The following is an 8,176-nucleotide window of genomic DNA, read 5'->3' as shown; positions in this document are numbered from 1 at the left end:
ATCCACGTCTCAATAAATGACCCAATTTCATTCCATTTTATGGCTGAGTAATATTCCATTGTATATATGTACCACATCTTCTTTATCCATTCATCTGTCGATGGGCATTTAGGTTGCTTCCATGACCTGGCTATTGTAAACAGTGCTGCAGTGAACATTGGGGTGCATGTGTCTTTTTGAATTATGGTTTTCTCTGGGTATATGCCCAGTAGTGGGATTGCTGGATCATATGGTAATTCCACTTTTAGATTTTTAAGGAACATCCATGCTGTTCTCCATAGTGGCTGTATCAATTTACATTCCCACCAACAGTGCAAGGGGGTTCCATTTTCTCCACACCCTCTCCAGCATTTGTTGTTTGTAGATTTCCTGATGATGCCCATTCTAACTGGTGTGAGGTGATACCTCATTGTAGTTTTGATTTGCATTTCTCTAATAATTAGTAATGTTGAGCAGCTTTTCATGTGCTTCTTGGCCATCTGTATGCCTTCTTTGGAGAAATGTCTATTTAGGTCTTCTGCCCATTTTTGGATTGGGTTGTTTGGTTTTTTTTAATATTGAGCTGCATGAGCTGTTTATATATTTTGGAGATTAATCCTTTGTCCGTTGATTCGTTTGCACATATTTTCTCCCATTCTGAGCGTTGTCTTTTCGTCCTGTTTATGGTTTCCTTTGCTGTGCAAAAGCTTTTCAGTTTCATTAGGTCCCATTTGTTTGTTTATGTTTTTATTTCCATTACTCTAGGTGGTGAATCAAAAAAAGATCTTGATGTGATTTATGTCAAAAAGTGTTCTTCCTGGGGGCTTCCCTGGTGGCGCAGTGGTTGGGGGTCCGCCTGCCGATGCAGGGGCCGCAGGTTCGTGCTCCGGTCCGGGAGGATCCTGCGTGCTACGGAACAGCTGGACCCGTGAGCCATGGCCGCTGGGGCTGCGCGTCCGGAGCCTGTGCTCCGCAATGGAAGAGGCCACAGCAGTGAGAGGCCTGCGTACAGCAAAACATAAATTAAAAAAAAAAAAAAAGTGTTCTTCCTATGTTTTCCTCTAAGAGTTTTATAGTGTCCAAACTTACATTTAGGTCTCTACTCCATTTTGAGTTTATTTTTGTGCATGGTGTTAGGGAGTGTTCTAATTTCATTCTTTTACATGTAGCTGTCCAGTTTTCCCAGCACCACTTATTGAAGACTGTCTTTTCTCCATTGTATATCCTTGCCTCCTTTGTCATAGATTAGTTGACCATAGGTGTGTGGGTTTATCTCTGGGCTTTCTATCTTGTTCCATTAATCTGTGTTTCTGTGCCAGTACCATATTGTCTTGATTACTGTAGCATTGTAGTAAAGTCTGAAGTCAGGGAGTCTGATTCCTCCAGCTCCGTTTTTTTCCCTCAAGACTGCTTTGGCTATTCGGGGTCATTTGTGTTTCCACAGAAATTTTAAGATTTTTTGTTCTAGTTCCATAAAGAATGCCATTGGTAATTTGACAAGGATTGCATTGAATCTGTAGATTGCTTAGCGGAGTATAGTCATTTTCATAATAATAATGGTAAATGGGAGTATTTCCTTAATTTCTCTTTCAGATTTTTCATCATTAGTGTATAGGAATGCACGAGATTCCTGTGCATTAATTTTGTATCCTGCAACTTTACCAGATTCATTGATTAGCTCTAGTATTCTGGTGGCATCTTTAGGATTCTCTATGTAAAGTATCATGTCATCTGCAAACAGTGACAGTTTTACTTCTTCTTTTCCAAATTGTATCCCTTTTATTTCTTTTTCCTCTCTGATTGCTGAGGGTAGGACTTCCAAAACTGTGTTGAATAATAGCGGTGAGAGTGGACATCCTTGTCTTGTTCTTGATCTTAGAGGAAATGCTTTCAGTTTTTCACCATTGAGAATGATGTTTGCTGTGGATTTGTCATATATGGCCTTTATTATGTTGAGGTAGGTTCCCTCTATGCCCACTTTCTGGAGAGTTTTTTATCATAAATCGGTGTTGAATTTTGTCAAAAGCTTTTTCTGCATCTATTGAGATGATCATATGGTTTTTATTCTTCAATTTGTTAATATGGTGTATCACATTGATTGATTTGAGTATATTGAAGAATGCTTGCATCCCTGGGATAAATTCCACTTGATCATGGTGTATGATCCTTTTAATGTGCTGTTGGATTCTGTTTGCTAGTATTTTGTTGAGGATTTTTGCATCTACATTCATCAGTGATATTGGTCTGTAATTTTCTTTTCTTGTAGTATCTTTGTCTGGTTTTGGTATCAGGGTGATGCTGGCCTCATAGAATGAGTTTGGGAGTGTTACTTCCTCTGCAATTTTTTGGAAGAGTTTGAGAAGGATGGGTGTTAGCTCTTCCCTAAATGTTTAATAGAATTCACCTGTGAAGCCATCTGGTCCTGGACTTTTGTTTGTTGGAAGATTTTTAATCACAGTTTCAATTTCATTACTTGTGATTGGCCTGTTCATATTTTCTATTTCTTCCTGGTTCAGTCTTGGAAGTTTATACCTTTCTAAGAATTTGTCCATTTCATCGAGGTTGTCCATTTTATTGGCATAGAGTTGCTTGCAGTAGTCTCTTAGGATGCTTTGTATTTCTGCAGTGTCTGTTGTAACTTCTCCTTTTTCATTTCTAATTTTATTGATTTGAGTCCTCCCCCTGTTTTTCTTGATGGGTCTGGCTAATGGTTTATCAATTTTGTTTATCTTCCCAAAGAACCAGCTTTTAGTTTTATTGATCTTTGCTATTGTTTTCTTTGTTTCTATTTCATTTATTTCTGCTCTGATCTTTATGATTTCTTTCCTTCTGCTAAATTTGGGTTTTGTTTTTTTCTTCTTTCTCTATTTCCTTTAGGTGTAAGGTTAGATTGTTTATTTGAGATTTTTCTTGTTTCTTGAGGTAGGCTTGTATAGCTATAAACTTCTCTCTTAGAACTGCTTTTGCTGCATCCCATAAGTTTTGGATTGTTTTGTTTTCATTGTCATTTGTCTCTAGGTATTTTTTGAATTCCTCTTTGATTTCTTCAGTGATCTCTTGGCTATTTAGTAGCGTAGTGTTTAGCCTCCATGTGTTTGTGTTTTTTACGTTTTTTTCCCCTGTAATTCATTTCTAATCTTATAGCATTGTGGTCAGAAAAGGTGCTTGATATGATTTCAGTTTTCTTAAATTTACTGTGGCTCAATTTGTGACCCAAAATGTGATCTATCCTGGAGAATGTTCCATGCGCACGTGGGAAGAAAGTGTAATCTGATGTTTTTGGATGGAATGTCCTATAAATATCAATTAAATCTATCTGATCTATTATGTCATTTAAAGCTTCTGTTTCCTCATTTATTTTCATTTTGGTTGATCTGTCCATTGATGTAAGTGAGGTGTTAAAGTCCCCTCTATTATTGTGTTACTGTTGATTTCCTGTTTTACAGCTGTTAGCAGTTGCCTTATATAGGTTCCAGTGACCTCCTGCTTGAGTTTGATTAATGTACTAGAGCAGCACAGAACTCAGGGAAACATTTTACTTACTAGATTACCTGTTTATTTTATAAGGATATAACTCAAGAAGAGCCTGATGGAAGAGATGAATAGGGCAAGGAAAGGGGAAAGGGTGAGAAGCTTCCATGCCCTCACTGAGGGCCACTCTCCCCAAATCTGTACGTGTTCACCAACCCAGTAGCTCTCCCAACCCTGTCCTTTTGGGGTTTTATGGAGGCTTAATTACCTAGGCATGGTTGATTAAATCATTGGCCATTGATGACTGAACTTAATCTCCAGCCCTTCTCCCCTCCTGGGGTGGTGAGGCTGAAAGTTCCTAGGCTCTAATCATATGGTTGGTTCCCCTGGCAACCAGGCCCCATCTTTAGGTGCTTTGCACAAGTCACCTCATTTACATAACAAAACACCTTTAGGAAATTCTGAGAGTTTTAGGAGCTCTGTGTTAGAAACAGGGACTAAGACCAAAAATATATTTATTTATTTATTTTTTTTTTGAGAAAGTAGTAAGGATTTTTGTTGCCAAAACAAGTTAAGAGAAACAAGCATAACAGAAGACACAAATCAATTAATTGCTCTGATCATTTTAGACTCCAGGGCATCTCTGTGGGAAGATCAGCTCAGCTCCTTGTGTAGACACCATACTGTCCAAAGCAAAGGACAGCAGGGATTTGAGACAGTGTTCAAGACAATGATTGAACATGTACACAGTGAGGAGAAACAAAAAGGTGGTTTCCCTAGTTCCTTTCCTCAGTGAGGTACGTGTTTATAAAGGTATGAGGCTCATTTGGGGGGAAAATGATTGCATACAGAAAATTTTTTAATTCTTCCACCTCCCAGGAAAAAAATTTTCAGGCCCTGGCTTGAACAAGAAACTCAAAATAAGGTGACACTAGTTTCATATGAACCGCAAGACTATACTCAAACTGCAGTTGCTGCCTCCTTTAAGAAAGGTTAACATCCATTTATCTATACCAAACCAGTAGACTGAATTTTCTCCCTTAGGAAGTTTTCAACCAAAAGGGAGTTAAATTAATCTCACTTTAAAGTGTAACAAAGGATATGTAAGGCTAGTGTTTGTTCTGTGACACACAAAAGAGAAGCATCCCTCCAACAGCACTGGCCCAAGAGATACTACAGTAAGAAGTGGCTGCAGGACAAAGTGATCCATGAGGTCTACCAAAAAGCAAGGAGATCCATGAGGTCAACCAAAAAGCAAGGTTTCAGCAGAAAACAGAGGGGATCTCTGCCAAGGCTGGCTCTTAACTATACCCATATCTCAAACAGATCCTGGGTCCCCATAACTGACGAGGCTGGAGCACACAGTGCCAGCATAGCCAAGAGGGCTAAAGTTGTCTAAACTAGTCAGTGAACGCCACTACGCCATGATTTGTCCATGCACACATGGAGAGTGGTAAAGGAATCAAGAAGCCTTGGTTTTGGAACAACACAAACATTATTTACCTAGTAAGTAATGACCAAAGTTCTTGGGTAGAGTAAAGATACCAAAATAGGTAATGAGGTCTCCATACATCACTGCTGAGGTATAGTCTAACTTTAAACTAAAGCAGTACAAAATGGCTTCTTCTGCACAAGGACAAACTTTGCACTAATGTTTCTCAAAAATCAATTATGTCTCCAGCTCTAGCCTCAGTTTGAGAGAACTTTTAAAAGACAAAACAAAACTTTTCCTATGTCAGAGCCAAGGTAAAGGGGAGCTGGGCTCAAGACACCCTCTATCCAGAGTCCCTGGAACAGAAAGAGCTCTAGAAACCAGTGAGTGTGAGAACATTCAAGTCCTACGGTTTGAGATTGTGGGCCCGCGGCAGCTGTTTCTTCCCTTCTGTCACTGGGATGTCCATTTTGGGTGGCTTGAACACTGCTGGATCCTCGGCCATTCGGGTGGCCTGCATGCAGATCAGTTCCACTGGAGAAGGCTTCTGGGCTCCTTTGTAGGCCTGGATGGCAAAACCTCCGGAATCAGACTTCTGGAGGGATCTTGGTCCAAAGAGGCTCCATTTATCTGCCGAGCTTCTTTTTCCCCGCTTCCAGAATCCATGGTGCTAAGATTGGGGCCAGGTAAGGCTGTGGAAGAACCAGAAGTGAACCAGCCTCTGGGCTTCTGCTTAGGGGAAGAGTGGGAGTTACTGCTTGGGGTGGACTGGGTGGAGGCCGGCTGCTTCTCCTCTCTTGTTATCTCTCCACTCTGGAGCTTTCGTTTGTGGAGTGCTTCTGCCACTCGAGGGTACTTGGGCTCCTCGGTGGTGAGGCCCTTGTAGGGTGTGTAGCCAGCATCTCTCAGCCCTGCCTGGTGCTCAAAACGCTGAATACTCTCCTGGGTCTGTTTTGTGATCAGAGACCTCATGATGACATGGGTATCTTTAGCCTTCACCACGGGGACCTTGTCCGCACCGTCAGTGGCCGATGGCAGGGCACGGGACGAGACACTAGCCTCTCCTTCCTCCACCTTGGCGAGGTGCTGATACTTGCACTCTGGAATCACTGGCTTCCAGGGGATGCTGTCCATGTCTGATGGAGGAGGAATCATGGGCGTAGGGTCCTCCAGGGCATCATCATAGCTGAAAGCCCGGTGGTACGTCCCGATGGGCAGGGACATCTTGCCTAGAGGCCCCCTAGGCTCAAGGGCAGGCATTTCTGGTTGTCTCGAAGCCATTGAAAGACTGGGATCCAGGTGCTTTTTCTATACAGAATTCAGAGCTGAGTCCCTGCCACCAGAGTGAAATGATGTGAAGATTATGCCAACAGGTGTTAAAGAGGAGCATTGTCCAGCTGCTGCAAATTAGCAAAGCTGCTCGGGAAGAGTCCATCCATTCCAGAGGTTCTGTTTTTTCACCTCCGCGGAGTCGCCTGCGGCCCGAGCTCCGGCACTAAAGAGGCTCCGAGGACCCACGTCTCTCGAGAGGCTGTGGCGCATTCATGACCCAAGCCATGGTGTGAGCGGCGCTGTGCCCGAGGCGACACAGAAGGCCCCGAGCACCAACCAGGGAGGGACCCAAAAATATATTTCTTATGAATCACAGCATCACATCATTTACATGAATGCTGAGTGCTGACCTGACAGCAATAACATTTCTTTTGAAAATTTCAAGAATATGATCCTTAATGAAGCAACAACTAGAAAAGTTAAAAAGTTCACACCACTGTCAGAAAAAAATGTGACCTTTTTCCATGTTAGTTGTAGAATGCTGGCTTAAAAACCCAGGGAGGAACTGATTGGTCTCAGGATGTTAGGAGGTGATTTTTGGTGGACAAAATGATTTTGCAAACAGATTACTGTTTAATCATTCAGATGGCTCTTTTGAGTTACTTTAAGATCTGTGAGGTAGATGCAGGCAGTAAGTTCAATAGCTTGTCATTGTAAGCTGGACCGTTTTACAGAATATTGTATTAATTTTTTTCAAAGGCAAATGCAGTCAGGGTATAATGTCATAGCCACTTTCTGGAAAACAATCCAAATGTACATTTTTTTCAAACACAATTGTAAGCTGTGGTTGATGTGGCAGCCCTATAGCTGAAGTGGACTGATTTCTGTAACTAATTTCTTTGTGGCGTTTAACCTGGCCATCCTTGGGTTCCACAAACCTCACTGATCAAGTTTCCACCCTTTGCTCTTGTCCTCTAATGTCCCAGGAAGTGGTGTTGAGAGGAATGAGGAGTTTGACCCACTTGGAGCTGAGTCGCCATGTTTACTGAAGCTAACAGTGAGTTGACACATCCAAGGAAACTTTTCTCCCTGCAGGAACCATTTCCCATCATGTCTCAAACTTTTCTCCATTCTACTAGGAAAGATGAATTCTACTTTCCTCTGAGGTAGTAGAGGACAGTCAGGCTGCTGCCAAAAGACAGCTCTTCACACTCTTGAGAATGTGAAATGAACTAGTGTGTGGCCTGAGAGGCTGAAATTTGGCAGAATTGGCAGGTGTGCACGTTCTTCTTCACCTCGTGCAGAGTCATCTGGGGGAAGGAGACGGAGGGTCCTGATGTGAGCTGTTTGCCGTTGCACAGTGCTGGCCACTGCATGACACTCTATACCAACAGAGAAGATGTGTGCTCCTGTGAAAAGAACTGACAGATATGATTTGGTTCTGGGAACTGAGCCACATGACACCACGCTGGAAACGAAGTCATTAGCTGTGATCTTGTAAAGATTCTGGCATTGTGAGATAAAGTGGTTTGATCACCAATGTGTCACATAATGAGGCTTTGGAGTAGCTTTAAAAGGCACTGTAGATCCGTATGAAAATGAAATGTTTTACATCTAATGAAAAAATTCTACTCGGAGAAGAATATATTCAACCATTTAAAGTCTGTGTGTGTGTACATGCATGCATGCATATGTGTGCGTATGTGTGTGGTATAGACAAAGAGAAAATCCACTTAGGAGAACTTGTAAAGAACCTACTAAAAATCGTATGGCCAAGACATAGCCTTTAATTTTGGAACTACTGGATGTAAAAATTGAAGGAAGTGAGCATCAGTGAGTGTAAAAGATGACAGCCAGAAAATATCACTGTGAGTTACCATATCAATAGAGCAATGAATTACCAGTGGCACAGAGGTGCTTTATGAGCCTTGGCAGCCAATTAGGTAAGAGTGGTTTCTCCTGGCATAGCAATTTGAAGTGGTTATTAACTATGTATACTGAAATTTGATGGGCTAAAAAAAA

General features: G+C 41.7%; 1 pseudogene; it reads right to left on the bottom strand.

The window, feature by feature from the left end:
• Positions 1-5,255: 5,255 nt before the first annotated feature.
• Positions 5,256-6,243, bottom strand: LOC113618102 (putative monooxygenase p33MONOX pseudogene; annotated as a pseudogene).
• Between the last annotated feature and the right edge of the window lie 1,933 nt (positions 6,244-8,176).

Source organism: Aethalodelphis obliquidens, unplaced genomic scaffold, assembly GCF_003676395.1.
Source record: "Aethalodelphis obliquidens isolate GAN/ISIS:26980383/991018 unplaced genomic scaffold, ASM367639v1 scaffold1, whole genome shotgun sequence".
Lineage (NCBI taxonomy): Eukaryota > Metazoa > Chordata > Mammalia > Artiodactyla > Delphinidae > Aethalodelphis > Aethalodelphis obliquidens.
The sequence above is the reverse complement of the archived record's forward strand: the minus strand, read 5'-3'. Positions and strand labels throughout refer to the sequence as shown.